Raw genomic sequence first — 14,714 nt, forward strand, 5'->3', positions numbered from 1 at the left:
AAATGTTGTCTTTGTTTGTAGAGGATAACCAGCTAAACTTGGATTTGTGGCTGCCATATGTGATGATGGCATACTGTAGCAGTGTCCATGCCAGTACTGGTTTTATCCCAAATAACGTGCTTTTTGGGAAAGAGATGGTGCTTTTTGTCGTCGCCATGTTGGATGTGGGGGAAAAAGGTTTGTGCCAATGTTGTGAATATGTCACCCAGTTAACACAGACGAAAGCAGTGAAAAAGCACCGGGAAGGAGGGACATCCAGCAGTGTCCTGCAGCAAGATGGAGTCTCTACTGAGCAGCCTCTTCAACAGGACACCTCATCAGCAGCAGGGTCAGTTCAATGTTCTTCAAATGGACAGGAACGGGGAGTTCTGGACACCGTGAGATATGGAGTCAGCAAGTTGGGGCAACAATAGAGAAGTGTAAGTGGGACAGCCTGTGGGACTTTGTGAACCATCCTTTGTTTCAGATGGTTCAGGTCATCAAGACAATCTCAATGAGAGAGGAGAACCCCTGTTTGGATGTGGGATTATAATTTGATGACTGACTTGAAGACAACTTCTTTTATATGGGATGGGAGAGTGTTGTGAACAGGAGGACGTGTTGCTGCTGCAGAGAACTTGATGAGAAGTGAATGAGCTCAACTGTGGCGAATGAGATAAAAGGTAACAAGAGTAGAGACCGATCATTCATCGTTCATTTCTTCATCTGTTGCTGGTTCTGGACTAATTTCAGGTGTATGTACAGACTGAATTTAGCACTGAATTTGGAGGCTGGGTCAAAAGAATTTAAACTGAGTCCAAACAAAGGCCCAAAACATCCACCTGGATATTTGCCTTGATTAGAAATACAGGAAATAAAAAAATGCAATGGATTTATTTATTTTTATTCTGGTTGAAAACTCTGTAACTTGTTCCAATGAAATGGATAAAATGTCCTTTGAGTTCAAAAGGAAACTTTTCATGTGTGTCGGTAACCTCAGGTTATGCCCATCCATGACTGCATGACAGGTGGCTGCCACAAAGGTTCAAATGAAGACAAAAATCAGAAAGTGAGAAAATTTAGAGGAAAAAGAGGACAGACAGACATCCAATAAAAGGAAAGACGGGTATCTCTCAAAGCAATTAAAAGAAAAGAGAAAAGGAAATGAAAATAACAAGTATTAATGTTCTTTGAACATTTAACATTTTTTCTGTTAAAACTGCAGACTTTAATATATTTTGATTTGATTTTATGAGTGTTAGCTTTATATCACAAGCGTTGAACAACCAAAAACCTTCCTAGACATAATCGTCCGCCTAAGCCAGCATGCAAAGCAAGTGGGACAAAAATAACAGACAAGTATAAGAAACCCGATGTCTAAATAGAGCAATAAGACCAGTTTTTCACAACTCATATGGCAGTCAAAGCGAACATGTGGAACAGGTTGCTGTGGTCAGATGAAACCAAAATGTAGCTTTTTTTCTTCCCCCCACTTGCAAAATAACACTATAACCGCGCATCCCCTTGAATATAATATCCTCATGGTGAAACATAGTGTTGGAAGAGTCATGCTGTGGGGATTCTTAACTTAAGCAGGGACAGATAAGCTGTTCACAGTTGATGGTAAGATAGATGGAGCCAAATACAAGACAATCCTGGAGGAGAACCTATTAAGAGGCTGCAAGAACAATTGACACAGAGGTTCATTTTGCAGGAGAAAGAACCTAAATACTCAGCCTGCCTAAGATAAAACAGACAATTTGGTGGGTCTTAGAAGGGTCAACAATTTTTGCTACACTGCACGAAATATGAAAATCAAATTAGGAACTAGAACAGAGGACTAAAATTTACTGCTAAAAGGATGCTTAATTGAATTGCTTGCTCAGACTCTCGGCTACTCAATAATGAGCTCCTGCACCATCTTTTAGTCACACTATGCCCCAGGGAAGGCTTTCTTTTAAAATTGACAAATAGCGCTTTAGGTCTTCAATCCTTTAATATGATTTTTTTTTTTTTTGTTTGTTTTGATTTGCTTTTACCTTGCAGTAAATATGCGTGTCGACTTGTGTACAATAAAATAATTGAAAGGTGACGTGAAAGTGCACACCCGCCGACGTGGCTAATAAATCTTCATGATTTCAGATTGGGAACATTCAATAAATCCGGCCAGTGGAGAAGCACGTTTTGCTGCCAGCTGCGCAGCTGCAGCGTCCCAAGTAGCTTTGCTGCCAATTGAATTCAGGTATTATTGGAGAAGAAGGCATAATAAGTTGGAGGAGACACAGAGACATGTTAATGATAACATTGAACTATGGGAAATCATTCTGCAAGTGTGTCTGTCTTTTACCCAGATACGTTCTCTGCTCCTCAATCTGCCTGCCCAGGCCTCTGTTTACCGAGGCTTCAGCTACACGCTCTATTCTAGCACCACCTATTGATACTACTTCAGCTGCTCAATATCTGAAGTGCAGTGGATTCAGCACTGCTTTAGAGTGGATGTGTCACAGCATGGAACGCACGGCTTCGCTTGTATTACATGAACAGTGATGCTGGGATAATTACATTCTCCACTCGTTAATTTCATGGGCTCCTCTTCTCTGAGTTCCAGCCTCATATTCAAATGATGCAAGCTCCTCCGCCGCTAAATCCAGCCACCTGCGCTTGGCAAACAGCTTAACGGGGCGTAGATAACTGAAACAGATGACTGTGAAATTAGATTTTACGACAGCAGATTCTCGTTTTGGCTTGGAGAGCCATGCACAAGACCCTGAATGAATGCATGAATAAAGTTATTATCTGACTCATACCGCACAAACAAGAGAGCTGCTGCTTTCGCTGCACTGCAGCATTTAAAGATATTATCCAGCTCTTTCACTTGACGCTAATAAATGAACGCTAACAATAAATACAACGCTGGGTAATAAAGTATGAATTTCCACTGTAGTACTTGACAAAAGTACTTTTTTTTTCAGAAAAGAAAGTCTCCTGAGAAATAAACAACTAATTCTCATTCATGTTTATTTGAGTCGATGAAATCATGAGAGGGACAAGCATGGGAGCTAAGTGACTTGAGTCAAATCCCACTTAAATGTTTTGCAGCCGTACTTGTTGCAGTCTGCTGACTTTGATAATCCATCTGGCCTTCATGGAAACTATTGGCAAAACTGAAGCAAAGGGTCATGATGACCAGTCATGGGACAGTCTTCATTCTTTGACTGGCATGAATCTGTCGAGCTTTCTTCTTGTTAAACAGTTGCCCTCTTTGTCAGTAAGGCGGCACTGTGTGCAGTCTGAACTCACCAGGCTAAACAAACGCTGTTTCTGAAATGACATGGTGCTCTTGCTTCTTCCCGCTGGAATGATGGGGAAATCGACAAGAAAAATACATCCCCAGAGGAACAATTGCCTGAACAGCTGCTTTGTGCCTTATGTTATGTAACTAGTGCACCTGTGTACTAAATTTGCTTTTGGGAGGGTTCATATCATTCCGATTAAAGAACAGTTTACAGAAAAACAGCAAAACAAAGCCAAAAGCTGGACATAGTGTTTGGTTTGATACGTAGCGTACTATCTTAAAGGGAGTTTGACTGAGTTTGCAGAACAACGTGGACAATTGCTTAAACTCACCCTTATCCTTCTACCAGTCCAGATTCTCAGTACTTTGAGTTATATTGCCTTGGGTATCTCTAAAAGCATCTCCTCACACACACGCAGCCATTGGCTGCCAAATGATACATCATTAGCAGCATAAATGTAGCTCTATTATTGATTCAAAGACCTCTGGCACAATGACTTCATAACCGAAAAGGTTAAACCCCAGTGTTGGATCTGTTGTAGCCTGATGTATGGCTTGCTAACAAAAAGAAGGTTGGGTGACCTTTCAGTTTCTTCCAACCACTGGGAATATCTAATTTTAGTTTTGTTTAGTCAGGTTTAGCGTCTTTTGGAATAAAATGGACAGAAAAGGAATACGGAGCAATACATTGCAATTAGATAGGCAGGAAGAACTTATTCAGTGCTCTAAGGTGTTCAGTAACTGTCCTTTTATTGGGATGTGCATAATAAACTAAGACACTTAATCAGTGGTATGAGGGATACGGCTCAGCCTCCAGGACAGTGAAGCCTGGAGGAAAGCATACACAATGACAGAAAAAAATTGTTTTTTGATCCTCCTTTGGTGAATAAATGCAACGTGTAATCTATGTGAGAAAAACTAGCCTTACTCTGCTGGTGGCTAATGATGCTGAAGTGGGTAGTTGATTCATGGCTTTAGGGTTGGATGCTAAGTAGAATGGCTATTTTCACTCTTTGTTTTTCTTTGGTGTGGACTGTATTTGATTATAGTTCAGAATCTAAAACACGAATGGGAGTGGAGAAAGGTGGAAATTATTAGAATCCGGAGTTACTGATAGGATATATAATCCAACTGGCTGCTTCTGCTTTACCCACATTGTTAAATCGTGGCTATACTCACACTAATTCAAATGATCTTTTCGTGATTTGTCTTACCAAGGAGGTGTAAGGCAGTGTGAGATGTGTCAACTGCCCTGCACGGTTAATTAAAGGTTGTCTTGTTCATCATCGATGATTACGAGGCTCAGACAAGCAGAGTTATTGCGTGTATCTATGAATAAAACATGAACCACTAGCCTTATTAAAACCAAGAACTATCAACACCAGTGCAGGTCAGCTAAGCTTCCCTGAGCGACAGGAGTCAATTAGATTACTTTGTGCGTATGTAGAGAGGCAAGGAAGAACACAGAAGTTCGGTTTGTGCAGCACGCTGAGTTGAGTCTTTTCGGGAGTGTGCAAGTGGTGTTTTCTCATGGGCATTGATCTGCATGCCACATAATCACAGAGGGGCCGTTGTCCAAAAATAGGCACTGCAGGACAACGTAATTGCCGTGTGAATAAAGCTTTGAAAGGATAGTTCGGGATTTTTGTGGAAAGGTTGCAAGAAGGTGATGTCCTACTTTCAGCACATACAGTACATCTCCTAATGTTTTTCATCCAGATTAGTTCAGGTGTGCTGAAGCTAACAGCTAGTCTGATAGAGGCCAAGAACAAAGGTTGCACTAGCAGAGATTTACGTGAATGCATTTTATGAACCGTCAACCGTCTGCCTTATTTATATAGAAGTCAATTCTTATTTACATTGGAAATAAAGGTAGGAGGTGGTGAACCTTCCTGTGTGAAACACCTACTGAGCATGGAATGAGGAAAGCTGTTCTGGTCAGAGAAAAGAAAAACAAGATGGTGCAAAAATAATAATAATAATAATAAAAGTTTTAGCTATTTACACCTCTTCACTTTACAACGGGCAGATACTATAACTACAAACACCTTACTTCCTCTGTTCTCAGTAAATGTTTCAGACCGGAGAATTATTAGCTGCACATTGCCTCCAACCTTCATTTCCTGTATAAATAATCATCCGCTTTGGTGCAAATACCCAATGTGATGGAAATGTCATGATGGTTTAAATGTTCATAGTGTTTATGAACACTGCAGTACTTTTTGAGATTGGAGTTGCTTTAAGATGGTGGAAATCTACTTTAGTGTAAAACCTCCTTGATTGGCCATAAGCTTCAAGATTCTCAACTAAATAATATGAATTTCTGTAACAAGCAACTTGTTTGTAACCTTTGAACAGAGCTTCCCTTAAAAAATCCTGAATTATCATTTTGAAGCGCTGTTTCTTATTGAAGTTTAGTAATAAAACTATTACCCGCTATCTCCCACTAGCTCCAGTGAGTTACGTCTTTTCCTTCATGCAGCTCTCTGGACTCCCATCTCCTCTGCGCCCACCCATTTGCGATCTTGCAGACAGGTCGACCCACACCGAGGCGGAACGCTCGCTCACAGCTTGATGGATGACAGAGTTATCTCTGAGCCACCAGAAAGCAGACAAACACGCAGCCAGCCAAGTCCAGTTCACCGCAGGGCACCTTACATATCTGAGCATGCCTGTCTGTAAAGATCTTCACTTATGGCTGTCCCTCTGTCTCTCTCTCTCTTTCCCCTGTTCCTTCTCCGACAGGCTGATTGTGTGTTTGCTGCTATTCCCGTCGTCCTCTGTGTTGCACAGCTCGTGCGTATATCAGAGTTCAGCATTTTCTGCTCTCTGATGCTGATCAAGCCTCTAATAAAACCCGATAGCACAGGCTGTTGCACTACAGCTGTATGAAACCCAAAGGCATCTCCCTAATATATTGGCAGACATCTTCCTGAATTTAAAACACTATTCCTTGCTCCATCTGGAGACTGAAATGAGGCGGGAAGAATTTGTCTCGTTTTGTTTCCGTATTGTGGGCGGTGGGTCAATGAAGGCATGCCTATTTTTCCCCCCATTTTCTGTGACTTTGCTAAGTTGATCGATATGGCGCTGGAGCCATGAAGCGTGGTTTTTTAAAAAAAAAAAACTGCACACAGAAGTAGAGAAGGTCGATTTGACTGACTGTAGATCATGAATATCGCACTCTGAGTGCAAATAAGAAAGAATTGTTCTTTATCCTGTTGTTTCTAATAAAAACAAGCAAAGAAAGGTCGCATACATTAACCTTTAATCACTGTGTAGGTGCTTCATCTTGGTTCTCATCATTTGACCCAGAGGATCCAGGAGTGCAGCGTATAAGAACTGCACGTTTCTCGCATGTGTGCATTTTTTGCCTGACACATAAAGGAATCACCGTGTTCACTTTTCTCTGACTTTGAGCAGAAAAGACACAATTAGAATATCCTACAAAGGCTTTTGACCACAGTTCCTGTTGGAAATTTCTCCCAAGTGAGCAACGATTTACTAAAGGAGAATCAGAGTATGGTATTTCTAAACATTACCCTCAATTAAGGACCAAGTCAATCAGCATTCCTTCAGAAGAGACTGGTTATAATAGCTTAATTAATGATGTTGTTGTATAAAATAACTGTAAGAGACATATTATATGCTCAAGAATATTTTTTTTCCACTTTGCAAGACATGCAAGCAGTTGTTATTCATCCAGCTACAGCATAAATACGAGGGAAATGTCTAAGCAGATCGTTTTGCATCAGCAGCTTCAATATAATTTAAATCCCTCCAGGCATCTCCTTGTGCACAAAAATGGGAAATGTAGCTTTTGAGTTATTAAACTCAATTCTAACTCATAAATATATATTTAAGTTTCCAAAACAAAAAGTAAATAAAGCAAAAAAAAAAAAAAAAAAGTTAAGAGAAGAAAACATTCATTGTGACGACTTACAGATTGTAGATGATGTAGTTCCAGGGAGAGACTTACAGATGCGAAAGGAGAAGACCTTCTTCTTCCGACAGTTCAAGCAGTGCAGGTGAAAGAAAAATACTTTTATATAATTTTATCCAGGGTAAGAAAAAACAAATTTTAAAAAAAAAACTAGAAAAATCACATAAACGCCGCTACTGTTGTAGTTTTTGCGCAAATATCCAGACTTATTTATTGATTGATTTACTATTAGAAGACGAGTTAATGAGCTGCAGAGGGCAGCGAGGAAAGCCGTGCTGGCGCTGTTATGAGCGGTGACAGTTCACTGCCCGGTATAATCCAAGCGCATGAGCAGCCTTCCGTTTACGCGGTCGGTCCTGCGGAGCTGGAGCTCCTCCTCGTCTTACCTCTCTGCCTGTGTGTCTGCGTGCAGTTTGAGACATGCAGCGAGGAGAAGCCTCGGCTCGCAGCGGCTGTGCGCGCGGATTGGACACTCCTTTGGACACCGGTAGCCTATTAAAACAAACACTGGAGCGACAGAAAAAAAGAAAAAGTCAAGATTGCAGTCTGCGTTTGGTCTATGGGTGCCGAGAGTGAAATACAGGTGCGTCTCAGTAAACTGGAATATTTCTAATTTAGCGCCACAAATTAATTCAATAAGTGGAACTTGCACATTATATAGATTAATTAGACAGATTGATCTATTTCAAGCGTGGAATTGTGTTAATTTTGCTGTTCAGTTTTTAATAAAAAAAACAAAACAAGAATTACTACTAGTTTTAAAACATAATTGCTGCGTTATGGCAATGTTATGACTCACGCAGTCGTGGAGAAGCCTGCTATCCAACAAAAAATATCAGCATTTTTTCAAAGGGGTAAGCCTGTGCAAGATCCAAAGCATGTGCATGGAAAGTTTAGAGGAAGGAAAAGGTGCACATGCAAAACAGATTACTACCTCGAAAAGGTTTTGAAGCGAACACCATTCAAGACTTGAAACTGAGGGACATTTGAGACCACGTACAATTTTATCCAGGACATGGACTGTAAGTTCCACATTCTCTCTGTCAATGTCTTACTTAACCAAAGAGGCAAAAATTCAGTGTTCCAAAGACCTAAGTTTTTTTTTGTTTGTTTGTTTTTTATCAAATTCCCAGAGTCTGGAAGAAGAGTGGAAAAACACATTCAAGCTGCTCGAGGTTCAGTGAAATGTTTTTCAAATAAATTACAATTTGGGTAGCCATATTATCTGCTGGTGGCAACTTTTGACCTGAGAAAAAAAGGAAGGAAAAGAGAAATACACTGCACCACTCTTCCTTCAGCAATTTGCCCCATGTTTGTGCAACCAATATCGGTAGAGTTCCAGATTATTTTCACAGCACAGCTTTACACACAATGAAAACCAAGAGTCATCCATACATATGGGAGACTTAGTTCCAAAGTAATATTTTACTCGATCAAAGCATCTCTCGCTTATGGACTGACAGTACAATTAATGTTTTTGAGTGGTCCAGCCAGAGTCTTGTTTTGAAACTCAATGGAGAAAAGAATGGAGAAAAGAAAATTTGAAATGGAATAGAATAGAGTTTATTTTCACTGAATTGTAAATTAAAGTTAAATTGTGGGTGCACCACAGAAGAGAAAAGAATTGTGCCGTATAAGGAAAATAAGAAATCAGAACAGGGAAATAACGAAAGCAAAGAGTCCAAATAACCCGGAATATGACATTTGGTTCAGTTCAAGCTAATAACTTTATTCAGCACATAGAAAACCTTTTTCTATAAAATTTACTGAAGAACAGCCTGTCAATCCAAATAGATTAGTGGCTTGATCATCATTAAGGATTCAAATCCATGTAGATCTGAATTATGGGTTTTTACCATCAGTTTACTGTTCAAAGTGCTTTATATCATAAAAACCCCTTAGTGCACATGCATTAATAAATGTTTCCAAGTTGCCAGTAATGCCGCTCCAATATTCTGTTTTAGCACAATCAAAGGACATGAGACCTCCTAATGAGCACTGCTAAAAATCTGGTGTTTCATGTTGACATGATAGAGTGTTGACAGAGGGTATCTCTAAAAAGCACATATTTGCTCAAGCCAGAAAGCACATATATATCGTCCCTCCAGCAAGCTCTGGGTTTGCCCCAAGGTTTCCTTCCTCAGAGCGTGCCTGGAAAACCTCCAAAAGGAGAATCTTGATCAGATGGCCAACCACATGTTTAGTTACAGAGGAGCGATTGCTATACTTCAAGCTCCCAAAAATGAAAGAAAATGTTCTTTCTAGCAGTTCCAATCCAGGATCTCGTTTTTCTGTCATAATATATTACGGCGATATAGGTAATCGTCGGTAACAGACAGAATGCTAAATTCAGTTTTGAACAAATTGAGTGTCATCACTACTGCGGTCAGCACCCCTTTCCATTTGTCCGTCTTCTGCTCTCATTTTCAAAGAGGATTCCATTGTTTGCATGGTAAAGATGAAACCGTGTGGTTTCCAAAACAGAACCCCTGCCCTGCATCACCACACCTGTCATTTTGCTGGTTTGAATTAAGAAGCAAAATTTCCGAATAGAAAGCGAACACAGCCGACCACGGTCAGTAGAAGTATGTTTCTGGTTGGCTTGATAACAGGGATTTTGGTTTGGCTTCTCTCCAGAGTTGTTATGATGTTGATAAACTGGTGTCTGGCCAATTAAAATGGCCCACTTTATTTCAAAAAGGAACAAAAGCTGGCTAAATAAATAAAATAACAAAGAGTCAAATAATAACACTTGCATTGCAAAAGGTTACTGCAGCGGGCAGGAATGACCCTCTGGGCTGGATTTTTACAGCAGACAGAAGGAAAGCTTCTTTCTGACAGCACCTTGTTACTATATTCATTTGTACGCATATGATATTAAATAAACTGTTTTCTTTTTTTCTCTTAACCTCAAATTGGTTATTGTATAACTTTAAGCTTACTTTATGGGTTTTTTATCGTATGTTATAAATTTGCCTCCCTTTTTATGTAGTTCATGTACAGTAGTGTGTTCCTCCTTGGATATTTAAGGAGCGCATGAAATTGAAATCGAAGAGATCAGGTGAAGAGCTCACCTGAAAGCTCCAAATAGAGCCAATTCTCTATAGGATGGATGGAAATTGAGAAATAAATATTTGAAACGCTACATCTAATTGCGTTGGTTAATTCGTCCACACTGGTAAAAACAAATACCTCTTTCTCATTGTCACTGTTTGAAATTTCTTCAGTTTTGATTTTGATTTTGTGCTTTTGGTCTTGTGTCTAACTGACCCTTTGGTCTGTTAGTAGAATTGGGCCGCAAAACTTCTTGCATCACTCCAACATCCGCCCCATCCAAATGATTTTCCTGAGAGATTACATTTCAGAACACAGTTTTGTGGTCAAACCCCAGATCAGGAGTTGCTTGCTCTGCTACAGCCACCATCTTTTGATGTTTGGTATCGACTTGGCATCTGGACGAGCGCTGATATATAAAATAGAAAAATATCTGTGAAGCCAACTCCGCAGGGAGTTCCTTAAAATAGAGGAAGTCTTTTCATTTTTGCTATCTCCTTGTTCTGCGTCTCCCTCCCCGTATGGCTGCTAATTACAACACAAGCAGCTGTTTCCCTGCACTTCCTGCCATCACGCATTTGACATTCATCTCTCTGTGTGTTGCCCACGTATGCGTACGCAGGGACACGTTCGCGCACACGGAGACAAGGCGGCGCAGAACATGTTGCTGCATATTTATTACACATTAAAAACAGTGAGAGGCATGATGAGCTTGTCATTTCTAAAGCCGTGCAATCGTCAAACAAGCAGCGCTGCGCTTAAGACATTGCAACGGACAGAACATCCATCCGGGAGAAGAACAGGAGTGGACAAACACAATCTACTTGGGAATGTTAGCAATCTTCCAGTCCCGAAAAACCATTTCCCTTTGTCAGCTGCATTCTGTACGACTCTGCGTGAACCTTTTAGATGGGGATGGGAATGCAATGCATTTTAAATGTGCCCTGGAATCAGCCCATTAGATTCTTAACTATGCTGTAGAGATAAAACGGGAACAAAAGGAAGCGTTTCATTTTTATTTCTTCGTGAGTAGGTCATTTGCCTTTTATGTCATACTCCCTCTTTCTCTCCTTCACAGCTTGCAGCAAAAAGCCACTGAGACACCATAGTGTTAAAAAGCATCACTTCCAGCAGCAGTCCTTTTTTCTCTCTGTTATGCATCCTAAGTTGATATTTGTACTTCAGTCAGAGGACACAGCCATGACAAGGCAGCTTACTTTCAGAGAATCCCCTCATTATGGTCAGTTCTGGTGGTGATGGACAGTGGAGGATGAATGAAATGGAGAAATTGGGCTTAAAAGAGATGGTTTTGTGGGAAAGAAGAAATACTGAAATGTATAGGTATCTTCAAAACCCCTAAAGATTGCCTGGATCGTCAGCTTAATGCTTTAAGATTGATAGCAAAGTAGTTTCCAACACTGGAGAAGAAATGGCTGCATATATAAACTTCAAGTAAGTCTATATATGCAGCTTTTAATGAAAGAATAAAGGATGTGGATTTGATGGCAGAATGACACTGGCTTTCAAAAGTATACCTGCACATTTTGCTTGTCTTTATTTATTAGTAATAAATACTATTATTATTATTAGTAGTAGTAGCATTTGCGTATTGCTCCTATTATCATCATCCATCCATCCATTTTCTAACACCCTTGTCCCTAATGGGGTGGGGAGGGCTGCTGGTGCCTATCTCCAGATAACGTTCCGAGAGGCAGGGTCACCCTGGACAGGTCGCAGGGCAACGAAGAGACAGACAGGACAGACAACCATGCACACACACACTCACACCTAGGGAGAATTTAGAGAGACCAATTAACCTGACAGTCACGTTTTTTGGGACTGTGGGAGGAAGCCGGAGTACCCGGAGAGAACCCACGCATGCACAGGGAGAACATGCAAACTCCATGCAGAAAGACCAACTGCACCACTGTGCATCCCCTATCATTATTACTATTTTTATTACTAACATTAGCAGTATTTTTCTTATTATTATCACCAGTAATGTAATGAAAGACATTTATTTTAAGCTTGGATTTTTTTTCTCCGTATAGAGCAATTCAGTTTTGTCTTTCTTATTTATTAACCATATTAATGAAAAGGCTCTCTGCACTATGAACACTTGACGGACTGCAGTGGACTTTGATTATAATATTTGCACACATTTTGTTTTGCTTCTGTGTCTGTTCAGCTAATCTTAATAACTTTCTTTGATGTGGGTGAAAAACGGTTTGAGGTTGCAAAAGATGTGACAGTGAGGTTTGCTTTCTAGCAGGACAGCAGCCCTAACCATACAACTACAATGAAACGGTTCAAATCTAAGTGAATTCATGTATTGGAATGACCTAGTCAAAGTCCAGACATAATTCCATATGAGAATCTGAAGCAAGACATTCCAGAAACTCTTCATCTGGTTTGCAAAGAAGCGTGTTTTTTTTTGTGAAATTTCCATGTTTAAAACTATAGAAAGCTGATAAATACTCCACAACACTTGCAGCTTGATGGGCTACAGCAGCTAGAGCTACAAAATATTGACAAGAGGAAGCCGAGCAAAAGTGCACTCCACACTTTTCTGATTTTCATTAGTCAAAAATGTTGTAAATCGTGAATCATTCAACTTCCGTTTCACAGCTAGGTGCTACTTCATGTTGCTCTGTTTCACAAAACACCTATAAGATACACTGAGGATTGTGGGTTGTAAAGTGAGAAAATGTGGAAAAAAAAAAAATGTGTCGCTCATATATCACTTTTGCGAAGGCGATGGATGTTTGCAGTTTAATGTTATGCTAGCGTCACTGCATCACTTTCTTCATGAGGGAATTTGTGTGTGACTGTGTCCTGGAAACACATGAGAAAAACAGCAGAGCAAGCTGCAAAGACTGAGAGAGTTGCACATTTAACACTGTGGGGGAGTGAGTCTGATTATTATGCACAACATAAAAAAAGGAAAAAAGGAAACACATTTGATCCACTCAGTGTGCTACAACATCATCGCCTAAATGAGCCATCTAGAGATTTGGTTTTTAATTAATTTCTTTTTTTATATATGATTAAAGCAGGATTTATCTCTAGACAGGTTGGATTAGCTCCGCTTGTATTGACAGTCCTCGACGTTCCTTTTTGGACAAGCTCTATAAATAGGCAGCTCACAAAACAAGGCAGTTTTTTTTTGTTTTTTTTGAGTTGACAATGTGTTTCTTACACCTACTGTAATGCTTTATTCATCAATATTTGACTTAAATTCTTCTGTCTGGCTGTAAATCTTAAGATTTGGACAAAAAACCCCAGAATTTCTCTGCAGATGATATAATCCCATCTTGTTATTGTTTGAGCTTTAGGACAATATTTTTGAAACAACAAATTAAAGATACCAAAATTGCTGTTGATGTTTAAAGAATATATCTAATGACTATTCATATGCCTTACGCTCAGCATGCGCACAAATGTAATTATACTGAAACACTTAATGTGACAAGTACCAATTGTCTCTCTGGAGAGGCAGCAAACAGAAACTGAATTGATAATTCAAGAGTTGAAGGATGAGTGTGCTGCTGAATTAAAGCTGTAAAACCACAGGTGTTCATTGGTTTTTCTGTGTTAGCAATGAGATGGTGTTAAAAAGTGAGCAAAAAAACTGGAAAACCAGCTGCTTATGGCTGGCCAGTGATGCACAACTAACAGCCCACGAATGATAAGGTGGAGATTCTAAAGTTCGGACAAATAAAAAACAGCTTCTCTAAAAAAAAATGCAAATAAATTATAAATAGATTAATAAAATGAATAAATCCTCCTCTTTATGTGCCTTCATCTGCTTGATTTAGTTTAACAATTTTAATTTAGCAACTCTACAGGTGAAATACCACACAGACAAAAGGCAAAAGATGTTCAAAACATTTAAAGGGGTGTTAGATGGGCAGCTTGTTTCTAGTGACCCCTGCTGGATAAAAGTCCAACAGCACACGCTATAAGTCTTACATTTTAATTGATTTTAATAATCTGACTAATCATCGCAGTGTTAGTAAGTAGTCATAAGTGAGATGTTTTAGGAGAATGTTATTTCTTGTGAGCCACTTTTGGCGTTTGCTTAAGAACTAATAAATAAATAGATTAAGACCCTGATCCTTAAAGATTAAAATGGGGAGATAGGGATTTTACACTGGCTTATAGGGCTGGAGCCTCTCTCTGCAGCTTTAAATTTTCATGCTTAGCTTTAGCCTTTTTTGTGTGCAATCCCCCCTACCCCCATTTAAATGTCATCAGCAAATTTATGGAATCCACCTTTATAAGCCCACTTACATTTGTGTACTTATAAAACGCCCTTTAAAATCTTACTTTGGAATACAAACGTTCACTGCAATACAACAACAACTACTGAAAACAAATATTTTGCCTATTTCCATGTGCAAAACACCTCAGGCTCAGTCACAATGGAGCATGGAGATTACT

The 14,714-nt window shown here is 39.6% G+C and overlaps 1 protein-coding gene across 1 annotated transcript in view; it reads right to left on the reverse strand.

Moving 5' to 3' along the window:
• The window catches only part of calcr (calcitonin receptor), a 70,053-nt gene extending 62,273 nt beyond the window's left edge, over positions 1-7,780 (reverse strand). Inside the window, exon 1 of the mRNA XM_032581575.1 lies at positions 7,218-7,780. The gene's annotated coding sequence lies outside the window, so the exon portion shown is untranslated. The remainder of the gene's footprint in view (positions 1-7,217) is intronic.
• Between the last annotated feature and the right edge of the window lie 6,934 nt (positions 7,781-14,714).

The sequence above is a fragment of the Xiphophorus hellerii genome, chromosome 13, assembly GCF_003331165.1.
Source record: "Xiphophorus hellerii strain 12219 chromosome 13, Xiphophorus_hellerii-4.1, whole genome shotgun sequence".
NCBI classification, from domain to species: Eukaryota; Metazoa; Chordata; class Actinopteri; order Cyprinodontiformes; family Poeciliidae; genus Xiphophorus; species Xiphophorus hellerii.